The sequence below is a fragment of the Schistocerca serialis genome, chromosome 4 (assembly GCF_023864345.2).
Source record: "Schistocerca serialis cubense isolate TAMUIC-IGC-003099 chromosome 4, iqSchSeri2.2, whole genome shotgun sequence".
NCBI lineage: Eukaryota > Metazoa > Arthropoda > Insecta > Orthoptera > Acrididae > Schistocerca > Schistocerca serialis.
This window is the reverse complement of record NC_064641.1, coordinates 35,997,989-36,018,772: the sequence shown is the minus strand read 5'-3', so window position 1 is coordinate 36,018,772 and position 20,784 is coordinate 35,997,989. Positions and strand designations below refer to the sequence as shown.

The following is a 20,784-nucleotide window of genomic DNA, read 5'->3' as shown; positions in this document are numbered from 1 at the left end:
CTCGTTTGAGCTGCGTCAGCCTCAGAAATGTATAGCAGGATTCGCTGTGAGAAGAACCAAACACGCAGCACGCAAGAGACCGTACTTGGACGGACGCGTGCTATTTCTGAACTCTAGCGTCAGCCTGGCCCTACAGGCCGCTGTGTTCAGGTGCCGCAAGGGCGATGTACTGTAACCTCAGGCAGTGCTGCTTTCCGTTGGAAAAGCCGCGGCAGCAGTTTAATCTAGCAATTCGGGAAAGCACGTGTAGCAACACAACAGATTCTTGAGAAAGCGCAAACTGTCTATCTCTAATATGCGAGGCTTACCAAGTTTCCTGGGACGTTGGTTGCAGACGTGCCTCGGTAGCGCAGTGGGCAGCGCGTAAGTCTCATAATCTTAAGGTCGTGAGTTCGATCCTCACCCGGGGCATATAATTTGCTGTACATCATGGCTGAATTAACGGCGTTGCTGTTGCTAGGGAACGAACTGAATTGTCGTTTGTTATCCACAAGGAGTCCACGCCTCAGCGTCAAAATGTTTACATCCAGCTATGGCAAGGTACAGCTTTGACCTTTCTCCTCCCCTGTTATGAGTAAAATATGATGCAAACAGCAATGAATAGTCAGTTTCGAGCTGTGCGCCATGCCAGTCTGTAGGCGCAAATATGCTCGCAAACAGAGAACACCACTGAGTCCGGATTCAGCACGAAATGCCAGAGGAGAGGGAGTAAATCTGACACTTATCGAGCAAATCCGGTGTGGTCTAGTGGCTAGGATACCTGGCTTTCACCCAGGAGGCCAGGGTTCGATTCCCGGTACCGGAAGCGAAGTTTTTGCGCACACGACCCTCCATGTTTTGGCCCTCCAACCCTCGTTTGTCGCCCTCCTTCCGGAGCTTCAACCGAGCGTAATCGGGGAAAAAAGGCACGAGATGCAATTACTGTCAGCACCGGGATAAAGGGAGAAGAGGCACTGGTCCGCTGTTGGGCTGCTACCAGCGTCAGTGGCAAGTCGGTGAAGTCGCCAGTTGCGCCAGAAGCCAGCAATTACGCGTTCCAGTTATTCACATTGCCTGCAGCTGCTCCATCCCCCAACAAGTGTGAGCCCGGATAGCTAAGTCGGTAGAGCATTAGGCTTTTAACCTAAGGGTCCAGGTTTCGAGTCCCTGTCCGGGCGAAGATTTTAACGCTTCCGTAATGGCTCGTCTCGTAGCGCTGGTAGCCCTGCCGTAATCAGTGCACGGAGTTCGTTTCCTGTCAACATACTGCGCAGAACGGTTTGAGTTTTCACGATTCGAGGGAACTTTTTGGCTGCGAGCAGTCGTGGCCGAGTGGTTAAGGCGTCTGACTAGAAATCAGATTCCCTCTGGGAGCGTAGGTTCGAGTCCTACCGACTGCGTCTCTTTTTTTTATTTTTTTGTTTAAGAAGAAGGAGCAGAAAATTTCGCAGTTTGCCTGTCGTTTTGGTACTTCGCTACACCTCACCTCTCACAGCCGTTTATATCGCCTGTCCTCTTGATAAGGGCGAATTCCAAGCGTCAGCTTTCGCGTCAGCCGAGCAAAGTCGGGACAAGTCGGGACATACTACAGGATGGCCTGCGTGGAGCAACGACGGAAAGAAAACGTTAATTTAACAGCACGTGGCTCACATACTCATACGTAAAAATTTGCGCCCGTTGCGGTGGCCGGGAATCGAACCCGGATCAACTGCTTGGAAGGCAACTATGCTCACCATTACACCACCACCGCACAGCCGCTGCCCGTGACGCCGCGCTGTGTCGGCTTCCCGCCCGCCGGCAGCGGCCCACGGTGATAGTAGCTGTAGGCGCTTTACGAGGTAGGAGGGTGCATCCACACGCGTTCGGGCAGCGCCTCCACGCACGCTGCGTCTTTGGGCAAGACTCGTCGCCGCGGCCGCAAGGTTACTCACACGATAGTGATGAGCGGTCGCTTTAAGGCAGTGTAGTGGGGGACTCCGCGTGTGTAGCACTTTTTTCGGTTGTATCCGGCGTCGTTGGGTGGCAATCCCACTTTCCCTGCAGACAGCTACTCTGGAATATGCTCGGGAAGCACGGTCGACCGCCCCCAACAAATGCAACTAAAAAAATGAGAACAACAACAAAAAAAGCGGCAGGTTGTTCGCCTACCACGCGGGCGGCCCGGGTTCGATTCCCGGCCGATGCATCGTTTTGCTGTTCTCGCTATAATGCTGCCGCGCCGATTGCTCGTTTGAGCTGCGTCAGCCTCAGAAATGTATAGCAGGATTCGCTGTGAGAAGAACCAAACACGCAGCACGCAAGAGACCGTACTTGGACGGACGCGTGCTATTTCTGAACTCTAGCGTCAGCCTGGCCCTACAGGCCGCTGTGTTCAGGTGCCGCAAGGGCGATGTACTGTAACCTCAGGCAGTGCTGCTTTCCGTTGGAAAAGCCGCGGCAGCAGTTTAATCTAGCAATTCGGGAAAGCACGTGTAGCAACACAACAGATTCTTGAGAAAGCGCAAACTGTCTATCTCTAATATGCGAGGCTTACCAAGTTTCCTGGGACGTTGGTTGCAGACGTGCCTCGGTAGCGCAGTGGGCAGCGCGTAAGTCTCATAATCTTAAGGTCGTGAGTTCGATCCTCACCCGGGGCATATAATTTGCTGTACATCATGGCTGAATTAACGGCGTTGCTGTTGCTAGGGAACGAACTGAATTGTCGTTTGTTATCCACAAGGAGTCCACGCCTCAGCGTCAAAATGTTTACATCCAGCTATGGCAAGGTACAGCTTTGACCTTTCTCCTCCCCTGTTATGAGTAAAATATGATGCAAACAGCAATGAATAGTCAGTTTCGAGCTGTGCGCCATGCCAGTCTGTAGGCGCAAATATGCTCGCAAACAGAGAACACCACTGAGTCCGGATTCAGCACGAAATGCCAGAGGAGAGGGAGTAAATCTGACACTTATCGAGCAAATCCGGTGTGGTCTAGTGGCTAGGATACCTGGCTTTCACCCAGGAGGCCAGGGTTCGATTCCCGGTACCGGAAGCGAAGTTTTTGCGCACACGACCCTCCATGTTTTGGCCCTCCAACCCTCGTTTGTCGCCCTCCTTCCGGAGCTTCAACCGAGCGTAATCGGGGAAAAAAGGCACGAGATGCAATTACTGTCAGCACCGGGATAAAGGGAGAAGAGGCACTGGTCCGCTGTTGGGCTGCTACCAGCGTCAGTGGCAAGTCGGTGAAGTCGCCAGTTGCGCCAGAAGCCAGCAATTACGCGTTCCAGTTATTCACATTGCCTGCAGCTGCTCCATCCCCCAACAAGTGTGAGCCCGGATAGCTAAGTCGGTAGAGCATTAGGCTTTTAACCTAAGGGTCCAGGGTTCGAGTCCCTGTCCGGGCGAAGATTTTAACGCTTCCGTAATGGCTCGTCTCGTAGCGCTGGTAGCCCTGCCGTAATCAGTGCACGGAGTTCGTTTCCTGTCAACATACTGCGCAGAACGGTTTGAGTTTTCACGATTCGAGGGAACTTTTTGGCTGCGAGCAGTCGTGGCCGAGTGGTTAAGGCGTCTGACTAGAAATCAGATTCCCTCTGGGAGCGTAGGTTCGAGTCCTACCGACTGCGTCTCTTTTTTTTATTTTTTTGTTTAAGAAGAAGGAGCAGAAAATTTCGCAGTTTGCCTGTCGTTTTGGTACTTCGCTACACCTCACCTCTCACAGCCGTTTATATCGCCTGTCCTCTTGATAAGGGCGAATTCCAAGCGTCAGCTTTCGCGTCAGCCGAGCAAAGTCGGGACAAGTCGGGACATACTACAGGATGGCCTGCGTGGAGCAACGACGGAAAGAAAACGTTAATTTAACAGCACGTGGCTCACATACTCATACGTAAAAATTTGCGCCCGTTGCGGTGGCCGGGAATCGAACCCGGATCAACTGCTTGGAAGGCAACTATGCTCACCATTACACCACCACCGCACAGCCGCTGCCCGTGACGCCGCGCTGTGTCGGCTTCCCGCCCGCCGGCAGCGGCCCACGGTGATAGTAGCTGTAGGCGCTTTACGAGGTAGGAGGGTGCATCCACACGCGTTCGGGCAGCGCCTCCACGCACGCTGCGTCTTTGGGCAAGACTCGTCGCCGCGGCCGCAAGGTTACTCACACGATAGTGATGAGCGGTCGCTTTAAGGCAGTGTAGTGGGGGACTCCGCGTGTGTAGCACTTTTTTCGGTTGTATCCGGCGTCGTTGGGTGGCAATCCCACTTTCCCTGCAGACAGCTACTCTGGAATATGCTCGGGAAGCACGGTCGACCGCCCCCAACAAATGCAACTAAAAAAATGAGAACAACAACAAAAAAAGCGGCAGGTTGTTCGCCTACCACGCGGGCGGCCCGGGTTCGATTCCCGGCCGATGCATCGTTTTGCTGTTCTCGCTATAATGCTGCCGCGCCGATTGCTCGTTTGAGCTGCGTCAGCCTCAGAAATGTATAGCAGGATTCGCTGTGAGAAGAACCAAACACGCAGCACGAAAGAGACCGTACTTGGACGGACGCGTGCTATTTCTGAACTCTAGCGTCAGCCTGGCCCTACAGGCCGCTGTGTTCAGGTGCCGCAAGGGCGATGTACTGTAACCTCAGGCAGTGCTGCTTTCCGTTGGAAAAGCCGCGGCAGCAGTTTAATCTAGCAATTCGGGAAAGCACGTGTAGCAACACAACAGATTCTTGAGAAAGCGCAAACTGTCTATCTCTAATATGCGAGGCTTACCAAGTTTCCTGGGACGTTGGTTGCAGACGTGCCTCGGTAGCGCAGTGGGCAGCGCGTAAGTCTCATAATCTTAAGGTCGTGAGTTCGATCCTCACCCGGGGCATATAATTTGCTGTACATCATGGCTGAATTAACGGCGTTGCTGTTGCTAGGGAACGAACTGAATTGTCGTTTGTTATCCACAAGGAGTCCACGCCTCAGCGTCAAAATGTTTACATCCAGCTATGGCAAGGTACAGCTTTGACCTTTCTCCTCCCCTGTTATGAGTAAAATATGATGCAAACAGCAATGAATAGTCAGTTTCGAGCTGTGCGCCATGCCAGTCTGTAGGCGCAAATATGCTCGCAAACAGAGAACACCACTGAGTCCGGATTCAGCACGAAATGCCAGAGGAGAGGGAGTAAATCTGACACTTATCGAGCAAATCCGGTGTGGTCTAGTGGCTAGGATACCTGGCTTTCACCCAGGAGGCCAGGGTTCGATTCCCGGTACCGGAAGCGAAGTTTTTGCGCACACGACCCTCCATGTTTTGGCCCTCCAACCCTCGTTTGTCGCCCTCCTTCCGGAGCTTCAACCGAGCGTAATCGGGGAAAAAAGGCACGAGATGCAATTACTGTCAGCACCGGGATAAAGGGAGAAGAGGCACTGGTCCGCTGTTGGGCTGCTACCAGCGTCAGTGGCAAGTCGGTGAAGTCGCCAGTTGCGCCAGAAGCCAGCAATTACGCGTTCCAGTTATTCACATTGCCTGCAGCTGCTCCATCCCCCAACAAGTGTGAGCCCGGATAGCTCAGTCGGTAGAGCCTTAGGCTTTTAACCTAAGGGTCCAGGGTTCGAGTCCCTGTCCGGGCGAAGATTTTAACGCTTCCGTAATGGCTCGTCTCGTAGCGCTGGTAGCCCTGCCGTAATCAGTGCACGGAGTTCGTTTCCTGTCAACATACTGCGCAGAACGGTTTGAGTTTTCACGATTCGAGGGAACATTTTGGCTGCGAGCAGTCGTGGCCGAGTGGTTAAGGCGTCTGACTAGAAATCAGATTCCCTCTGGGAGCGTAAGTTCGAGTCCTACCGACTGCGTCTCTTTTTTTTATTTTTTTGTTTAAGAAGAAGGAGCAGAAAATTTCGCAGTTTGCCTGTCGTTTTGGTACTTCGCTACACCTCACCTCTCACAGCCGTTTATATCGCCTGTCCTCTTGATAAGGGCGAATTCCAAGCGTCAGCTTTCGCGTCAGCCGAGCAAAGTCGGGACAAGTCGGGACATACTACAGGATGGCCTGCGTGGAGCAACGACGGAAAGAAAACGTTAATTTAACAGCACGTGGCTCACATACTCATACGTAAAAATTTGCGCCCGTTGCGGTGGCCGGGAATCGAACCCGGATCAACTGCTTGGAAGGCAACTATGCTCACCATTACACCACCACCGCACAGCCGCTGCCCGTGACGCCGCGCAGTGTCGGCTTCCCGCCCGCCGGCAGCGGCCCACGGTGATAGTAGCTGTAGGCGCTTTACGAGGTAGGAGGGTGCATCCACACGCGTTCGGGCAGCGCCTCCACGCACGCTGCGTCTTTGGGCAAGACTCGTCGCCGCGGCCGCAAGGTTACTCACACGATAGTGATGAGCGGTCGCTTTAAGGCAGTGTAGTGGGGGACTCCGCGTGTGTAGCACTTTTTTCGGTTGTATCCGGCGTCGTTGGGTGGCAATCCCACTTTCCCTGCAGACAGCTACTCTGGAATATGCTCGGGAAGCACGGTCGACCGCCCCCAACAAATGCAACTAAAAAAATGAGAACAACAACAAAAAAAGCGGCAGGTTGTTCGCCTACCACGCGGGCGGCCCGGGTTCGATTCCCGGCCGATGCATCGTTTTGCTGTTCTCGCTATAATGCTGCCGCGCCGATTGCTCGTTTGAGCTGCGTCAGCCTCAGAAATGTATAGCAGGATTCGCTGTGAGAAGAACCAAACACGCAGCACGCAAGAGACCGTACTTGGACGGACGCGTGCTATTTCTGAACTCTAGCGTCAGCCTGGCCCTACAGGCCGCTGTGTTCAGGTGCCGCAAGGGCGATGTACTGTAACCTCAGGCAGTGCTGCTTTCCGTTGGAAAAGCCGCGGCAGCAGTTTAATCTAGCAATTCGGGAAAGCACGTGTAGCAACACAACAGATTCTTGAGAAAGCGCAAACTGTCTATCTCTAATATGCGAGGCTTACCAAGTTTCCTGGGACGTTGGTTGCAGACGTGCCTCGGTAGCGCAGTGGGCAGCGCGTAAGTCTCATAATCTTAAGGTCGTGAGTTCGATCCTCACCCGGGGCATATAATTTGCTGTACATCATGGCTGAATTAACGGCGTTGCTGTTGCTAGGGAACGAACTGAATTGTCGTTTGTTATCCACAAGGAGTCCACGCCTCAGCGTCAAAATGTTTACATCCAGCTATGGCAAGGTACAGCTTTGACCTTTCTCCTCCCCTGTTATGAGTAAAATATGATGCAAACAGCAATGAATAGTCAGTTTCGAGCTGTGCGCCATGCCAGTCTGTAGGCGCAAATATGCTCGCAAACAGAGAACACCACTGAGTCCGGATTCAGCACGAAATGCCAGAGGAGAGGGAGTAAATCTGACACTTATCGAGCAAATCCGGTGTGGTCTAGTGGCTAGGATACCTGGCTTTCACCCAGGAGGCCAGGGTTCGATTCCCGGTACCGGAAGCGAAGTTTTTGCGCACACGACCCTCCATGTTTTGGCCCTCCAACCCTCGTTTGTCGCCCTCCTTCCGGAGCTTCAACCGAGCGTAATCGGGGAAAAAAGGCACGAGATGCAATTACTGTCAGCACCGGGATAAAGGGAGAAGAGGCACTGGTCCGCTGTTGGGCTGCTACCAGCGTCAGTGGCAAGTCGGTGAAGTCGCCAGTTGCGCCAGAAGCCAGCAATTACGCGTTCCAGTTATTCACATTGCCTGCAGCTGCTCCATCCCCCAACAAGTGTGAGCCCGGATAGCTAAGTCGGTAGAGCATTAGGCTTTTAACCTAAGGGTCCAGGGTTCGAGTCCCTGTCCGGGCGAAGATTTTAACGCTTCCGTAATGGCTCGTCTCGTAGCGCTGGTAGCCCTGCCGTAATCAGTGCACGGAGTTCGTTTCCTGTCAACATACTGCGCAGAACGGTTTGAGTTTTCACGATTCGAGGGAACTTTTTGGCTGCGAGCAGTCGTGGCCGAGTGGTTAAGGCGTCTGACTAGAAATCAGATTCCCTCTGGGAGCGTAGGTTCGAGTCCTACCGACTGCGTCTCTTTTTTTTATTTTTTTGTTTAAGAAGAAGGAGCAGAAAATTTCGCAGTTTGCCTGTCGTTTTGGTACTTCGCTACACCTCACCTCTCACAGCCGTTTATATCGCCTGTCCTCTTGATAAGGGCGAATTCCAAGCGTCAGCTTTCGCGTCAGCCGAGCAAAGTCGGGACAAGTCGGGACATACTACAGGATGGCCTGCGTGGAGCAACGACGGAAAGAAAACGTTAATTTAACAGCACGTGGCTCACATACTCATACGTAAAAATTTGCGCCCGTTGCGGTGGCCGGGAATCGAACCCGGATCAACTGCTTGGAAGGCAACTATGCTCACCATTACACCACCACCGCACAGCCGCTGCCCGTGACGCCGCGCTGTGTCGGCTTCCCGCCCGCCGGCAGCGGCCCACGGTGATAGTAGCTGTAGGCGCTTTACGAGGTAGGAGGGTGCATCCACACGCGTTCGGGCAGCGCCTCCACGCACGCTGCGTCTTTGGGCAAGACTCGTCGCCGCGGCCGCAAGGTTACTCACACGATAGTGATGAGCGGTCGCTTTAAGGCAGTGTAGTGGGGGACTCCGCGTGTGTAGCACTTTTTTCGGTTGTATCCGGCGTCGTTGGGTGGCAATCCCACTTTCCCTGCAGACAGCTACTCTGGAATATGCTCGGGAAGCACGGTCGACCGCCCCCAACAAATGCAACTAAAAAAATGAGAACAACAACAAAAAAAGCGGCAGGTTGTTCGCCTACCACGCGGGCGGCCCGGGTTCGATTCCCGGCCGATGCATCGTTTTGCTGTTCTCGCTATAATGCTGCCGCGCCGATTGCTCGTTTGAGCTGCGTCAGCCTCAGAAATGTATAGCAGGATTCGCTGTGAGAAGAACCAAACACGCAGCACGAAAGAGACCGTACTTGGACGGACGCGTGCTATTTCTGAACTCTAGCGTCAGCCTGGCCCTACAGGCCGCTGTGTTCAGGTGCCGCAAGGGCGATGTACTGTAACCTCAGGCAGTGCTGCTTTCCGTTGGAAAAGCCGCGGCAGCAGTTTAATCTAGCAATTCGGGAAAGCACGTGTAGCAACACAACAGATTCTTGAGAAAGCGCAAACTGTCTATCTCTAATATGCGAGGCTTACCAAGTTTCCTGGGACGTTGGTTGCAGACGTGCCTCGGTAGCGCAGTGGGCAGCGCGTAAGTCTCATAATCTTAAGGTCGTGAGTTCGATCCTCACCCGGGGCATATAATTTGCTGTACATCATGGCTGAATTAACGGCGTTGCTGTTGCTAGGGAACGAACTGAATTGTCGTTTGTTATCCACAAGGAGTCCACGCCTCAGCGTCAAAATGTTTACATCCAGCTATGGCAAGGTACAGCTTTGACCTTTCTCCTCCCCTGTTATGAGTAAAATATGATGCAAACAGCAATGAATAGTCAGTTTCGAGCTGTGCGCCATGCCAGTCTGTAGGCGCAAATATGCTCGCAAACAGAGAACACCACTGAGTCCGGATTCAGCACGAAATGCCAGAGGAGAGGGAGTAAATCTGACACTTATCGAGCAAATCCGGTGTGGTCTAGTGGCTAGGATACCTGGCTTTCACCCAGGAGGCCAGGGTTCGATTCCCGGTACCGGAAGCGAAGTTTTTGCGCACACGACCCTCCATGTTTTGGCCCTCCAACCCTCGTTTGTCGCCCTCCTTCCGGAGCTTCAACCGAGCGTAATCGGGGAAAAAAGGCACGAGATGCAATTACTGTCAGCACCGGGATAAAGGGAGAAGAGGCACTGGTCCGCTGTTGGGCTGCTACCAGCGTCAGTGGCAAGTCGGTGAAGTCGCCAGTTGCGCCAGAAGCCAGCAATTACGCGTTCCAGTTATTCACATTGCCTGCAGCTGCTCCATCCCCCAACAAGTGTGAGCCCGGATAGCTCAGTCGGTAGAGCCTTAGGCTTTTAACCTAAGGGTCCAGGGTTCGAGTCCCTGTCCGGGCGAAGATTTTAACGCTTCCGTAATGGCTCGTCTCGTAGCGCTGGTAGCCCTGCCGTAATCAGTGCACGGAGTTCGTTTCCTGTCAACATACTGCGCAGAACGGTTTGAGTTTTCACGATTCGAGGGAACATTTTGGCTGCGAGCAGTCGTGGCCGAGTGGTTAAGGCGTCTGACTAGAAATCAGATTCCCTCTGGGAGCGTAAGTTCGAGTCCTACCGACTGCGTCTCTTTTTTTTATTTTTTTGTTTAAGAAGAAGGAGCAGAAAATTTCGCAGTTTGCCTGTCGTTTTGGTACTTCGCTACACCTCACCTCTCACAGCCGTTTATATCGCCTGTCCTCTTGATAAGGGCGAATTCCAAGCGTCAGCTTTCGCGTCAGCCGAGCAAAGTCGGGACAAGTCGGGACATACTACAGGATGGCCTGCGTGGAGCAACGACGGAAAGAAAACGTTAATTTAACAGCACGTGGCTCACATACTCATACGTAAAAATTTGCGCCCGTTGCGGTGGCCGGGAATCGAACCCGGATCAACTGCTTGGAAGGCAACTATGCTCACCATTACACCACCACCGCACAGCCGCTGCCCGTGACGCCGCGCTGTGTCGGCTTCCCGCCCGACGGCAGCGGCCCACGGTGATAGTAGCTGTAGGCGCTTTACGAGGTAGGAGGGTGCATCCACACGCGTTCGGGCAGCGCCTCCACGCACGCTGCGTCTTTGGGCAAGACTCGTCGCCGCGGCCGCAAGGTTACTCACACGATAGTGATGAGCGGTCGCTTTAAGGCAGTGTAGTGGGGGACTCCGCGTGTGTAGCACTTTTTTCGGTTGTATCCGGCGTCGTTGGGTGGCAATCCCACTTTCCCTGCAGACAGCTACTCTGGAATATGCTCGGGAAGCACGGTCGACCGCCCCCAACAAATGCAACTAAAAACATGAGAACAACAACAAAAAAAGCGGCAGGTTGTTCGCCTACCACGCGGGCGGCCCGGGTTCGATTCCCGGCCGATGCATCGTTTTGCTGTTCTCGCTATAATGCTGCCGCGCCGATTGCTCGTTTGAGCTGCGTCAGCCTCAGAAATGTATAGCAGGATTCGCTGTGAGAAGAACCAAACACGCAGCACGCAAGAGACCGTACTTGGACGGACGCGTGCTATTTCTGAACTCTAGCGTCAGCCTGGCCCTACAGGCCGCTGTGTTCAGGGGCCGCAAGGGCGATGTACTGTAACCTCAGGCAGTGCTGCTTTCCGTTGGAAAAGCCGCGGCAGCAGTTTAATCTAGCAATTCGGGAAAGCACGTGTAGCAACACAACAGATTCTTGAGAAAGCGCAAACTGTCTATCTCTAATATGCGAGGCTTACCAAGTTTCCTGGGACGTTGGTTGCAGACGTGCCTCGGTAGCGCAGTGGGCAGCGCGTAAGTCTCATAATCTTAAGGTCGTGAGTTCGATCCTCACCCGGGGCATATAATTTGCTGTACATCATGGCTGAATTAACGGCGTTGCTGTTGCTAGGGAACGAACTGAATTGTCGTTTGTTATCCACAAGGAGTCCACGCCTCAGCGTCAAAATGTTTACATCCAGCTATGGCAAGGTACAGCTTTGACCTTTCTCCTCCCCTGTTATGAGTAAAATATGATGCAAACAGCAATGAATAGTCAGTTTCGAGCTGTGCGCCATGCCAGTCTGTAGGCGCAAATATGCTCGCAAACAGAGAACACCACTGAGTCCGGATTCAGCACGAAATGCCAGAGGAGAGGGAGTAAATCTGACACTTATCGAGCAAATCCGGTGTGGTCTAGTGGCTAGGATACCTGGCTTTCACCCAGGAGGCCAGGGTTCGATTCCCGGTACCGGAAGCGAAGTTTTTGCGCACACGACCCTCCATGTTTTGGCCCTCCAACCCTCGTTTGTCGCCCTCCTTCCGGAGCTTCAACCGAGCGTAATCGGGGAAAAAAGGCACGAGATGCAATTACTGTCAGCACCGGGATAAAGGGAGAAGAGGCACTGGTCCGCTGTTGGGCTGCTACCAGCGTCAGTGGCAAGTCGGTGAAGTCGCCAGTTGCGCCAGAAGCCAGCAATTACGCGTTCCAGTTATTCACATTGCCTGCAGCTGCTCCATCCCCCAACAAGTGTGAGCCCGGATAGCTCAGTCGGTAGAGCATTAGGCTTTTAACCTAAGGGTCCAGGGTTCGAGTCCCTGTCCGGGCGAAGATTTTAACGCTTCCGTAATGGCTCGTCTCGTAGCGCTGGTAGCCCTGCCGTAATCAGTGCACGGAGTTCGTTTCCTGTCAACATACTGCGCAGAACGGTTTGAGTTTTCACGATTCGAGGGAACTTTTTGGCTGCGAGCAGTCGTGGCCGAGTGGTTAAGGCGTCTGACTAGAAATCAGATTCCCTCTGGGAGCGTAGGTTCGAGTCCTACCGACTGCGTCTCTTTTTTTTATTTTTTTGTTTAAGAAGAAGGAGCAGAAAATTTCGCAGTTTGCCTGTCGTTTTGGTACTTCGCTACACCTCACCTCTCACAGCCGTTTATATCGCCTGTCCTCTTGATAAGGGCGAATTCCAAGCGTCAGCTTTCGCGTCAGCCGAGCAAAGTCGGGACAAGTCGGGACATACTACAGGATGGCCTGCGTGGAGCAACGACGGAAAGAAAACGTTAATTTAACAGCACGTGGCTCACATACTCATACGTAAAAATTTGCGCCCGTTGCGGTGGCCGGGAATCGAACCCGGATCAACTGCTTGGAAGGCAACTATGCTCACCATTACACCACCACCGCACAGCCGCTGCCCGTGACGCCGCGCTGTGTCGGCTTCCCGCCCGCCGGCAGCGGCCCACGGTGATAGTAGCTGTAGGCGCTTTACGAGGTAGGAGGGTGCATCCACACGCGTTCGGGCAGCGCCTCCACGCACGCTGCGTCTTTGGGCAAGACTCGTCGCCGCGGCCGCAAGGTTACTCACACGATAGTGATGAGCGGTCGCTTTAAGGCAGTGTAGTGGGGGACTCCGCGTGTGTAGCACTTTTTTCGGTTGTATCCGGCGTCGTTGGGTGGCAATCCCACTTTCCCTGCAGACAGCTACTCTGGAATATGCTCGGGAAGCACGGTCGACCGCCCCCAACAAATGCAACTAAAAAAATGAGAACAACAACAAAAAAAGCGGCAGGTTGTTCGCCTACCACGCGGGCGGCCCGGGTTCGATTCCCGGCCGATGCATCGTTTTGCTGTTCTCGCTATAATGCTGCCGCGCCGATTGCTCGTTTGAGCTGCGTCAGCCTCAGAAATGTATAGCAGGATTCGCTGTGAGAAGAACCAAACACGCAGCACGCAAGAGACCGTACTTGGACGGACGCGTGCTATTTCTGAACTCTAGCGTCAGCCTGGCCCTACAGGCCGCTGTGTTCAGGGGCCGCAAGGGCGATGTACTGTAACCTCAGGCAGTGCTGCTTTCCGTTGGAAAAGCCGCGGCAGCAGTTTAATCTAGCAATTCGGGAAAGCACGTGTAGCAACACAACAGATTCTTGAGAAAGCGCAAACTGTCTATCTCTAATATGCGAGGCTTACCAAGTTTCCTGGGACGTTGGTTGCAGACGTGCCTCGGTAGCGCAGTGGGCAGCGCGTAAGTCTCATAATCTTAAGGTCGTGAGTTCGATCCTCACCCGGGGCATATAATTTGCTGTACATCATGGCTGAATTAACGGCGTTGCTGTTGCTAGGGAACGAACTGAATTGTCGTTTGTTATCCACAAGGAGTCCACGCCTCAGCGTCAAAATGTTTACATCCAGCTATGGCAAGGTACAGCTTTGACCTTTCTCCTCCCCTGTTATGAGTAAAATATGATGCAAACAGCAATGAATAGTCAGTTTCGAGCTGTGCGCCATGCCAGTCTGTAGGCGCAAATATGCTCGCAAACAGAGAACACCACTGAGTCCGGATTCAGCACGAAATGCCAGAGGAGAGGGAGTAAATCTGACACTTATCGAGCAAATCCGGTGTGGTCTAGTGGCTAGGATACCTGGCTTTCACCCAGGAGGCCAGGGTTCGATTCCCGGTACCGGAAGCGAAGTTTTTGCGCACACGACCCTCCATGTTTTGGCCCTCCAACCCTCGTTTGTCGCCCTCCTTCCGGAGCTTCAACCGAGCGTAATCGGGGAAAAAAGGCACGAGATGCAATTACTGTCAGCACCGGGATAAAGGGAGAAGAGGCACTGGTCCGCTGTTGGGCTGCTACCAGCGTCAGTGGCAAGTCGGTGAAGTCGCCAGTTGCGCCAGAAGCCAGCAATTACGCGTTCCAGTTATTCACATTGCCTGCAGCTGCTCCATCCCCCAACAAGTGTGAGCCCGGATAGCTCAGTCGGTAGAGCATTAGGCTTTTAACCTAAGGGTCCAGGGTTCGAGTCCCTGTCCGGGCGAAGATTTTAACGCTTCCGTAATGGCTCGTCTCGTAGCGCTGGTAGCCCTGCCGTAATCAGTGCACGGAGTTCGTTTCCTGTCAACATACTGCGCAGAACGGTTTGAGTTTTCACGATTCGAGGGAACTTTTTGGCTGCGAGCAGTCGTGGCCGAGTGGTTAAGGCGTCTGACTAGAAATCAGATTCCCTCTGGGAGCGTAGGTTCGAGTCCTACCGACTGCGTCTCTTTTTTTTATTTTTTTGTTTAAGAAGAAGGAGCAGAAAATTTCGCAGTTTGCCTGTCGTTTTGGTACTTCGCTACACCTCACCTCTCACAGCCGTTTATATCGCCTGTCCTCTTGATAAGGGCGAATTCCAAGCGTCAGCTTTCGCGTCAGCCGAGCAAAGTCGGGACAAGTCGGGACATACTACAGGATGGCCTGCGTGGAGCAACGACGGAAAGAAAACGTTAATTTAACAGCACGTGGCTCACATACTCATACGTAAAAATTTGCGCCCGTTGCGGTGGCCGGGAATCGAACCCGGATCAACTGCTTGGAAGGCAACTATGCTCACCATTACACCACCACCGCACAGCCGCTGCCCGTGACGCCGCGCTGTGTCGGCTTCCCGCCCGCCGGCAGCGGCCCACGGTGATAGTAGCTGTAGGCGCTTTACGAGGTAGGAGGGTGCATCCACACGCGTTCGGGCAGCGCCTCCACGCACGCTGCGTCTTTGGGCAAGACTCGTCGCCGCGGCCGCAAGGTTACTCACACGATAGTGATGAGCGGTCGCTTTAAGGCAGTGTAGTGGGGGACTCCGCGTGTGTAGCACTTTTTTCGGTTGTATCCGGCGTCGTTGGGTGGCAATCCCACTTTCCCTGCAGACAGCTACTCTGGAATATGCTCGGGAAGCACGGTCGACCGCCCCCAACAAATGCAACTAAAAAAATGAGAACAACAACAAAAAAAGCGGCAGGTTGTTCGCCTACCACGCGGGCGGCCCGGGTTCGATTCCCGGCCGATGCATCGTTTTGCTGTTCTCGCTATAATGCTGCCGCGCCGATTGCTCGTTTGAGCTGCGTCAGCCTCAGAAATGTATAGCAGGATTCGCTGTGAGAAGAACCAAACACGCAGCACGCAAGAGACCGTACTTGGACGGACGCGTGCTATTTCTGAACTCTAGCGTCAGCCTGGCCCTACAGGCCGCTGTGTTCAGGTGCCGCAAGGGCGATGTACTGTAACCTCAGGCAGTGCTGCTTTCCGTTGGAAAAGCCGCGGCAGCAGTTTAATCTAGCAATTCGGGAAAGCACGTGTAGCAACACAACAGATTCTTGAGAAAGCGCAAACTGTCTATCTCTAATATGCGAGGCTTACCAAGTTTCCTGGGACGTTGGTTGCAGACGTGCCTCGGTAGCGCAGTGGGCAGCGCGTAAGTCTCATAATCTTAAGGTCGTGAGTTCGATCCTCACCCGGGGCATATAATTTGCTGTACATCATGGCTGAATTAACGGCGTTGCTGTTGCTAGGGAACGAACTGAATTGTCGTTTGTTATCCACAAGGAGTCCACGCCTCAGCGTCAAAATGTTTACATCCAGCTATGGCAAGGTACAGCTTTGACCTTTCTCCTCCCCTGTTATGAGTAAAATATGATGCAAACAGCAATGAATAGTCAGTTTCGAGCTGTGCGCCATGCCAGTCTGTAGGCGCAAATATGCTCGCAAACAGAGAACACCACTGAGTCCGGATTCAGCACGAAATGCCAGAGGAGAGGGAGTAAATCTGACACTTATCGAGCAAATCCGGTGTGGTCTAGTGGCTAGGATACCTGGCTTTCACCCAGGAGGCCAGGGTTCGATTCCCGGTACCGGAAGCGAAGTTTTTGCGCACACGACCCTCCATGTTTTGGCCCTCCAACCCTCGTTTGTCGCCCTCCTTCCGGAGCTTCAACCGAGCGTAATCGGGGAAAAAAGGCACGAGATGCAATTACTGTCAGCACCGGGATAAAGGGAGAAGAGGCACTGGTCCGCTGTTGGGCTGCTACCAGCGTCAGTGGCAAGTCGGTGAAGTCGCCAGTTGCGCCAGAAGCCAGCAATTACGCGTTCCAGTTATTCACATTGCCTGCAGCTGCTCCATCCCCCAACAAGTGTGAGCCCGGATAGCTCAGTCGGTAGAGCCTTAGGCTTTTAACCTAAGGGTCCAGGGTTCGAGTCCCTGTCCGGGCGAAGATTTTAACGCTTCCGTAATGGCTCGTCTCGTAGCGCTGGTAGCCCTGCCGTAATCAGTGCACGGAGTTCGTTTCCTGTCAACATACTGCGCAGAACGGTTTGAGTTTTCACGATTCGAGGGAACATTTTGGCTGCGAGCAGTCGTGGCCGAGTGGTTAAGGCGTCTGACTAGAAATCAGATTCCCTCTGGGAGCGTAAGTTCGAGTCCTACCGACTGCGTCTCTTTTTTTTATTTTTTTGTTTAAGAAGAAGGAGCAGAAAATTTCGCAGTTTGCCTGTCGTTTTGGTACTTCGCTACACCTCACCTCTCACAGCCGTTTATATCGCCTGTCCTCTTGATAAGGGCGAATTCCAAGCGTCAGCTTTCGCGTCAGCCGAGCAAAGTCGGGACAAGTCGGGACATACTACAGGATGGCCTGCGTGGAGCAACGACGGAAAGAAAACGTTAATTTAACAGCACGTGGCTCACATACTCATACGTAAAAATTTGCGCCCGTTGCGGTGGCCGGGAATCGAACCCGGATCAACTGCTTGGAAGGCAACTATGCTCACCATTACACCACCACCGCACAGCCGCTGCCCGTGACGCCGCGCTGTGTCGGCTTCCCGCCCGCCGGCAGCGGCCCACGGTGATAGTAGCTGTAGGCGCTTTACGAGGTAGGAGGGTGCATCCACACGCGTTCGGGCAGCGCCTCCACGCACGCTGCGTCTTTGGGCAAGACTCGTCGCCGCGGCCGCAAGGTTACTCACACGATAGTGATGAGCGGTCGCTTTAAGGCAGTGTAGTGGGGGACTCCGCGTGTGTAGCACTTTTTTCGGTTGTATCCGGCGTCGTTGGGTGGCAATCCCACTTTCCCTGCAGACAGCTACTCTGGAATATGCTCGGGAAGCACGGTCGACCGCCCCCAACAAATGCAACTAAAAAAATGAGAACAACAACAAAAAAAGCGGCAGGTTGTTTGCCTACCACGCGGGCGGCCCGGGTTCGATTCCCGGCCGATGCATCGTTTTGCTGTTCTCGCTATAATGCTGCCGCGCCGATTGCTCGTTTGAGCTGCGTCAGACTCAGAAATGTATAGCAGGATTCGCTGTGAGAAGAACCAAACACGCAGCACGCAAGAGACCGTACTTGGACGGACGCGTGCTATTTCTGAACTCTAGCGTCAGCCTGGCCCTACAGGCCGCTGTGTTCAGGTGCCGCAAGGGCGATGTACTGTAACCTCAGGCAGTGCTGCTTTCCGTTGGAAAAGCCGCGGCAGCAGTTTAATCTAGCAATTCGGGAAAGCACGTGTAGCAACACAACAGATTCTTGAGAAAGCGCAAACTGTCTATCTCTAATATGCGAGGCTTACCAAGTTTCCTGGGACGTTGGTTGCAGACGTGCCTCGGTAGCGCAGTGGGCAGCGCGTAAGTCTCATAATCTTAAGGTCGTGAGTTCGATCCTCACCCGGGGCATATAATTTGCTGTACATCATGGCTGAATTAACGGCGTTGCTGTTGCTAGGGAACGAACTGAATTGTCGTTTGTTATCCACAAGGAGTCCACGCCTCAGCGTCAAAATGTTTACATCCAGCTATGGCAAGGTACAGCTTTGACCTTTCTCCTCCCCTGTTATGAGTAAAATATGATGCAAACAGCAATGAATAGTCAGTTTCGAGCTGTGCGCCATGCCAGTCTGTAGGCGCAAATATGCTCGCAAACAGAGAACACCACTGAGTCCGGATTCAGCACGAAATGCCAGAGGAGAGGGAGTAAATCTGACACTTATCGAGCAAATCCGGTGTGGTCTAGTGGCTAGGATACCTGGCTTTCACCCAGGAGGCCAGGGTTCGATTCCCGGTACCGGAAGCGAAGTTTTTGCGCACACGACCCTCCATGTTTTGGCCCTCCAACCCTCGTTTGTCGCCCTCCTTCCGGAGCTTCAACCGAGCGTAATCGGGGAAAAAAGGCACGAGATGCAATTACTGTCAGCACCGGGATAAAGGGAGAAGAGGCACTGGTCCGCTGTTGGGCTGCTACCAGCGTCAGTGGCAAGTCGGTGAAGTCGCCAGTTGCGCCAGAAGCCAGCAATTACGCGTTCCAGTTATTCACATTGCCTGCAGCTGCTCCATCCCCCAACAAGTGTGAGCCCGGATAGCTCAGTCGGTAGAGCATTAGGCTTTTAACCTAAGGGTCCAGGGTTCGAGTCCCTGTCCGGGCGAAGATTTTAACGCTTCCGTAATGGCTCGTCTCGTAGCGCTGGTAGCCCTGCCGTAATCAGTGCACGGAGTTCGTTTCCTGTCAACATACTGCGCAGAACGGTTTGAGTTTTCACGATTCGAGGGAACTTTTTGGCTGCGAGCAGTCGTGGCCGAGTGGTTAAGGCGTCTGACTAGAAATCAGATTCCCTCTGGGAGCGTAGGTTCGAGTCCTACCGACTGCGTCTCTTTTTTTTATTTTTTTGTTTAAGAAGAAGGAGCAGAAAATTTCGCAGTTTGCCTGTCGTTTTGGTACTTCGCTACACCTCACCTCTCACAGCCGTTTATATCGCCTGTCCTCTTGATAAGGGCGAATTCCAAGCGTCAGCTTTCGCGTCAGCCGAGCAAAGTCGGGACAAGTCGGGACATACTACAGGATGGCCTGCGTGGAGCAACGACGGAAAGAAAACGTTAATTTAACAGCACGTGGCTCACATACTCATACGTAAAAATTTGCGCCCGTTGCGGTGGCCGGGAATCGAACCCGGATCAACTGCTTGGAAGGCAACTATGCTCACCATTACACCACCACCGCACAGCCGCTGCCCGTGACGCCGCGCTGTGTCGGCTTCCCGCCCGCCGGCAGCGGCCCACGGTGATAGTAGCTGTAGGCGCTTTACGAGGTAGGAGGGTGCATCCACACGCGTTCGGGCAGCGCCTCCACGCACGCTGCGTCTTTGGGCAAGACTCGTCGCCGCGGCCGCAAGGTTACTCACACGATAGTGATGAGCGGTCGCTTTAAGGCAGTGTAGTGGGGGACTCCGCGTGTGTAGCACTTTTTTCGGTTGTATCCGGCGTCGTTGGGTGGCAATCCCACTTTCCCTGCAGACAGCTACTCTGGAATATGCTCGGGAAGCACGGTCGACCGCCCCCAACAAATGCAACTAAAAACATGAGAACAACAACAAAAAAAGCGGCAGGTTGTTCGCCTACCACGCGGGCGGCCCGGGTTCGATTCCCGGCCGATGCATCGTTTTGCTGTTCTCGCTATAATGCTGCCGCGCCGATTGCTCGTTTGAGCTGCGTCAGCCTCAGAAATGTATAGCAGGATTCGCTGTGAGAAGAACCAAACACGCAGCACGCAAGAGACCGTACTTGGACGGACGCGTGCTATTTCTGAACTCTAGCGTCAGCCTGGCCCTACAGGCCGCTGTGTTCAGGGGCCGCAAGGGCGATGTACTGTAACCTCAGGCAGTGCTGCTTTCCGTTGGAAAAGCCGCGGCAGCAGTTTAATCTAGCAATTCGGGAAAGCACGTGTAGCAACACAACAGATTCTTGAGAAAGCGCAAACTGTCTATCTCTAATATGCGAGGCTTACCAAGTTTCCTGGGACGTTGGTTGCAGACGTGCCTCGGTAGCGCAGTGGGCAGCGCGTAAGTCTCATAATCTTAAGGTCGTGAGTTCGATCCTCACCCGGGGCATATAATTTGCTGTACATCATGGCTGAATTAACGGCGTTGCTGTTGCTAGGGAACGAACTGAATTGTCGTTTGTTATCCACAAGGAGTCCACGCCTCAGCGTCAAAATGTTTACATCCAGCTATGGCAAGGTACAGCTTTGACCTTTCTCCTCCCCTGTTATGAGTAAAATATGATGCAAACAGCAATGAATAGTCAGTTTCGAGCTGTGCGCCATGCCAGTCTGTAGGCGCAAATATGCTCGCAAACAGAGAACACCACTGAGTCCGGATTCAGCACGAAATGCCAGAGGAGAGGGAGTAAATCTGACACTTATCGAGCAAATCCGGTGTGGTCTAGTGGCTAGGATACCTGGCTTTCACCCAGGAGGCCAGGGTTCGATTCCCGGTACCGGAAGCGAAGTTTTTGCGCACACGACCCTCCATGTTTTGGCCCTCCAACCCTCGTTTGTCGCCCTCCTTCCGGAGCTTCAACCGAGCGTAATCGGGGAAAAAAGGCACGAGATGCAATTACTGTCAGCACCGGGATAAAGGGAGAAG

The 20,784-nt window shown here is 53.4% G+C and overlaps 47 non-coding genes across 47 annotated transcripts; 38 read left to right on the top strand and 9 right to left on the bottom strand.

Moving 5' to 3' along the window:
• The first annotated feature begins 338 nt into the window (after positions 1–338).
• Trnam-cau (transfer RNA methionine (anticodon CAU)) lies at positions 339–411 on the top strand. Its single transcript has one exon. It is a non-coding gene; the product is annotated as a tRNA-Met (tRNA).
• A 322-nt stretch (positions 412–733) lies between these two features.
• Positions 734–805, top strand: Trnae-uuc (transfer RNA glutamic acid (anticodon UUC)). The gene has a single exon. It is a non-coding gene; the product is annotated as a tRNA-Glu (tRNA).
• Positions 806–1,084: 279 nt separating this feature from the next.
• Positions 1,085–1,157, top strand: Trnak-uuu (transfer RNA lysine (anticodon UUU)). Its single transcript has one exon. It is a non-coding gene; the product is annotated as a tRNA-Lys (tRNA).
• Positions 1,158–1,297: 140 nt separating this feature from the next.
• Positions 1,298–1,379, top strand: Trnas-aga (transfer RNA serine (anticodon AGA)). Its single transcript has one exon. It is a non-coding gene; the product is annotated as a tRNA-Ser (tRNA).
• Positions 1,380–1,657: 278 nt separating this feature from the next.
• Positions 1,658–1,729, bottom strand: Trnag-ucc (transfer RNA glycine (anticodon UCC)). The gene has a single exon. It is a non-coding gene; the product is annotated as a tRNA-Gly (tRNA).
• Positions 1,730–2,542: 813 nt separating this feature from the next.
• On the top strand, positions 2,543–2,615 carry Trnam-cau (transfer RNA methionine (anticodon CAU)). The gene has a single exon. It is a non-coding gene; the product is annotated as a tRNA-Met (tRNA).
• Positions 2,616–2,937: 322 nt separating this feature from the next.
• Positions 2,938–3,009, top strand: Trnae-uuc (transfer RNA glutamic acid (anticodon UUC)). Its single transcript has one exon. It is a non-coding gene; the product is annotated as a tRNA-Glu (tRNA).
• A 279-nt stretch (positions 3,010–3,288) lies between these two features.
• On the top strand, positions 3,289–3,361 carry Trnak-uuu (transfer RNA lysine (anticodon UUU)). The gene has a single exon. It is a non-coding gene; the product is annotated as a tRNA-Lys (tRNA).
• A 140-nt stretch (positions 3,362–3,501) lies between these two features.
• Trnas-aga (transfer RNA serine (anticodon AGA)) lies at positions 3,502–3,583 on the top strand. The gene has a single exon. It is a non-coding gene; the product is annotated as a tRNA-Ser (tRNA).
• A 278-nt stretch (positions 3,584–3,861) lies between these two features.
• Positions 3,862–3,933, bottom strand: Trnag-ucc (transfer RNA glycine (anticodon UCC)). Its single transcript has one exon. It is a non-coding gene; the product is annotated as a tRNA-Gly (tRNA).
• An 813-nt stretch (positions 3,934–4,746) lies between these two features.
• On the top strand, positions 4,747–4,819 carry Trnam-cau (transfer RNA methionine (anticodon CAU)). The gene has a single exon. It is a non-coding gene; the product is annotated as a tRNA-Met (tRNA).
• Positions 4,820–5,141: 322 nt separating this feature from the next.
• Positions 5,142–5,213, top strand: Trnae-uuc (transfer RNA glutamic acid (anticodon UUC)). The gene has a single exon. It is a non-coding gene; the product is annotated as a tRNA-Glu (tRNA).
• A 279-nt stretch (positions 5,214–5,492) lies between these two features.
• On the top strand, positions 5,493–5,565 carry Trnak-uuu (transfer RNA lysine (anticodon UUU)). Its single transcript has one exon. It is a non-coding gene; the product is annotated as a tRNA-Lys (tRNA).
• Positions 5,566–5,705: 140 nt separating this feature from the next.
• Trnas-aga (transfer RNA serine (anticodon AGA)) lies at positions 5,706–5,787 on the top strand. The gene has a single exon. It is a non-coding gene; the product is annotated as a tRNA-Ser (tRNA).
• A 278-nt stretch (positions 5,788–6,065) lies between these two features.
• Positions 6,066–6,137, bottom strand: Trnag-ucc (transfer RNA glycine (anticodon UCC)). Its single transcript has one exon. It is a non-coding gene; the product is annotated as a tRNA-Gly (tRNA).
• An 813-nt stretch (positions 6,138–6,950) lies between these two features.
• Positions 6,951–7,023, top strand: Trnam-cau (transfer RNA methionine (anticodon CAU)). The gene has a single exon. It is a non-coding gene; the product is annotated as a tRNA-Met (tRNA).
• A 322-nt stretch (positions 7,024–7,345) lies between these two features.
• Positions 7,346–7,417, top strand: Trnae-uuc (transfer RNA glutamic acid (anticodon UUC)). Its single transcript has one exon. It is a non-coding gene; the product is annotated as a tRNA-Glu (tRNA).
• A 279-nt stretch (positions 7,418–7,696) lies between these two features.
• Trnak-uuu (transfer RNA lysine (anticodon UUU)) lies at positions 7,697–7,769 on the top strand. The gene has a single exon. It is a non-coding gene; the product is annotated as a tRNA-Lys (tRNA).
• Positions 7,770–7,909: 140 nt separating this feature from the next.
• Trnas-aga (transfer RNA serine (anticodon AGA)) lies at positions 7,910–7,991 on the top strand. The gene has a single exon. It is a non-coding gene; the product is annotated as a tRNA-Ser (tRNA).
• Positions 7,992–8,269: 278 nt separating this feature from the next.
• On the bottom strand, positions 8,270–8,341 carry Trnag-ucc (transfer RNA glycine (anticodon UCC)). The gene has a single exon. It is a non-coding gene; the product is annotated as a tRNA-Gly (tRNA).
• Positions 8,342–9,154: 813 nt separating this feature from the next.
• Positions 9,155–9,227, top strand: Trnam-cau (transfer RNA methionine (anticodon CAU)). The gene has a single exon. It is a non-coding gene; the product is annotated as a tRNA-Met (tRNA).
• Positions 9,228–9,549: 322 nt separating this feature from the next.
• Trnae-uuc (transfer RNA glutamic acid (anticodon UUC)) lies at positions 9,550–9,621 on the top strand. Its single transcript has one exon. It is a non-coding gene; the product is annotated as a tRNA-Glu (tRNA).
• A 279-nt stretch (positions 9,622–9,900) lies between these two features.
• On the top strand, positions 9,901–9,973 carry Trnak-uuu (transfer RNA lysine (anticodon UUU)). Its single transcript has one exon. It is a non-coding gene; the product is annotated as a tRNA-Lys (tRNA).
• A 140-nt stretch (positions 9,974–10,113) lies between these two features.
• Positions 10,114–10,195, top strand: Trnas-aga (transfer RNA serine (anticodon AGA)). Its single transcript has one exon. It is a non-coding gene; the product is annotated as a tRNA-Ser (tRNA).
• A 278-nt stretch (positions 10,196–10,473) lies between these two features.
• Positions 10,474–10,545, bottom strand: Trnag-ucc (transfer RNA glycine (anticodon UCC)). The gene has a single exon. It is a non-coding gene; the product is annotated as a tRNA-Gly (tRNA).
• An 813-nt stretch (positions 10,546–11,358) lies between these two features.
• Trnam-cau (transfer RNA methionine (anticodon CAU)) lies at positions 11,359–11,431 on the top strand. Its single transcript has one exon. It is a non-coding gene; the product is annotated as a tRNA-Met (tRNA).
• A 322-nt stretch (positions 11,432–11,753) lies between these two features.
• Positions 11,754–11,825, top strand: Trnae-uuc (transfer RNA glutamic acid (anticodon UUC)). Its single transcript has one exon. It is a non-coding gene; the product is annotated as a tRNA-Glu (tRNA).
• Positions 11,826–12,104: 279 nt separating this feature from the next.
• On the top strand, positions 12,105–12,177 carry Trnak-uuu (transfer RNA lysine (anticodon UUU)). The gene has a single exon. It is a non-coding gene; the product is annotated as a tRNA-Lys (tRNA).
• Positions 12,178–12,317: 140 nt separating this feature from the next.
• Trnas-aga (transfer RNA serine (anticodon AGA)) lies at positions 12,318–12,399 on the top strand. The gene has a single exon. It is a non-coding gene; the product is annotated as a tRNA-Ser (tRNA).
• A 278-nt stretch (positions 12,400–12,677) lies between these two features.
• Trnag-ucc (transfer RNA glycine (anticodon UCC)) lies at positions 12,678–12,749 on the bottom strand. Its single transcript has one exon. It is a non-coding gene; the product is annotated as a tRNA-Gly (tRNA).
• An 813-nt stretch (positions 12,750–13,562) lies between these two features.
• Positions 13,563–13,635, top strand: Trnam-cau (transfer RNA methionine (anticodon CAU)). The gene has a single exon. It is a non-coding gene; the product is annotated as a tRNA-Met (tRNA).
• Positions 13,636–13,957: 322 nt separating this feature from the next.
• Trnae-uuc (transfer RNA glutamic acid (anticodon UUC)) lies at positions 13,958–14,029 on the top strand. The gene has a single exon. It is a non-coding gene; the product is annotated as a tRNA-Glu (tRNA).
• Positions 14,030–14,308: 279 nt separating this feature from the next.
• Trnak-uuu (transfer RNA lysine (anticodon UUU)) lies at positions 14,309–14,381 on the top strand. The gene has a single exon. It is a non-coding gene; the product is annotated as a tRNA-Lys (tRNA).
• Positions 14,382–14,521: 140 nt separating this feature from the next.
• Trnas-aga (transfer RNA serine (anticodon AGA)) lies at positions 14,522–14,603 on the top strand. The gene has a single exon. It is a non-coding gene; the product is annotated as a tRNA-Ser (tRNA).
• Positions 14,604–14,881: 278 nt separating this feature from the next.
• Trnag-ucc (transfer RNA glycine (anticodon UCC)) lies at positions 14,882–14,953 on the bottom strand. The gene has a single exon. It is a non-coding gene; the product is annotated as a tRNA-Gly (tRNA).
• Positions 14,954–15,766: 813 nt separating this feature from the next.
• On the top strand, positions 15,767–15,839 carry Trnam-cau (transfer RNA methionine (anticodon CAU)). The gene has a single exon. It is a non-coding gene; the product is annotated as a tRNA-Met (tRNA).
• A 322-nt stretch (positions 15,840–16,161) lies between these two features.
• On the top strand, positions 16,162–16,233 carry Trnae-uuc (transfer RNA glutamic acid (anticodon UUC)). Its single transcript has one exon. It is a non-coding gene; the product is annotated as a tRNA-Glu (tRNA).
• Positions 16,234–16,512: 279 nt separating this feature from the next.
• On the top strand, positions 16,513–16,585 carry Trnak-uuu (transfer RNA lysine (anticodon UUU)). Its single transcript has one exon. It is a non-coding gene; the product is annotated as a tRNA-Lys (tRNA).
• A 140-nt stretch (positions 16,586–16,725) lies between these two features.
• Positions 16,726–16,807, top strand: Trnas-aga (transfer RNA serine (anticodon AGA)). Its single transcript has one exon. It is a non-coding gene; the product is annotated as a tRNA-Ser (tRNA).
• Positions 16,808–17,085: 278 nt separating this feature from the next.
• On the bottom strand, positions 17,086–17,157 carry Trnag-ucc (transfer RNA glycine (anticodon UCC)). Its single transcript has one exon. It is a non-coding gene; the product is annotated as a tRNA-Gly (tRNA).
• Positions 17,158–17,970: 813 nt separating this feature from the next.
• Positions 17,971–18,043, top strand: Trnam-cau (transfer RNA methionine (anticodon CAU)). The gene has a single exon. It is a non-coding gene; the product is annotated as a tRNA-Met (tRNA).
• Positions 18,044–18,365: 322 nt separating this feature from the next.
• Trnae-uuc (transfer RNA glutamic acid (anticodon UUC)) lies at positions 18,366–18,437 on the top strand. Its single transcript has one exon. It is a non-coding gene; the product is annotated as a tRNA-Glu (tRNA).
• Positions 18,438–18,716: 279 nt separating this feature from the next.
• On the top strand, positions 18,717–18,789 carry Trnak-uuu (transfer RNA lysine (anticodon UUU)). Its single transcript has one exon. It is a non-coding gene; the product is annotated as a tRNA-Lys (tRNA).
• A 140-nt stretch (positions 18,790–18,929) lies between these two features.
• On the top strand, positions 18,930–19,011 carry Trnas-aga (transfer RNA serine (anticodon AGA)). The gene has a single exon. It is a non-coding gene; the product is annotated as a tRNA-Ser (tRNA).
• Positions 19,012–19,289: 278 nt separating this feature from the next.
• On the bottom strand, positions 19,290–19,361 carry Trnag-ucc (transfer RNA glycine (anticodon UCC)). Its single transcript has one exon. It is a non-coding gene; the product is annotated as a tRNA-Gly (tRNA).
• Positions 19,362–20,174: 813 nt separating this feature from the next.
• On the top strand, positions 20,175–20,247 carry Trnam-cau (transfer RNA methionine (anticodon CAU)). The gene has a single exon. It is a non-coding gene; the product is annotated as a tRNA-Met (tRNA).
• A 322-nt stretch (positions 20,248–20,569) lies between these two features.
• On the top strand, positions 20,570–20,641 carry Trnae-uuc (transfer RNA glutamic acid (anticodon UUC)). Its single transcript has one exon. It is a non-coding gene; the product is annotated as a tRNA-Glu (tRNA).
• The last annotated feature ends 143 nt before the right edge of the window (positions 20,642–20,784 follow it).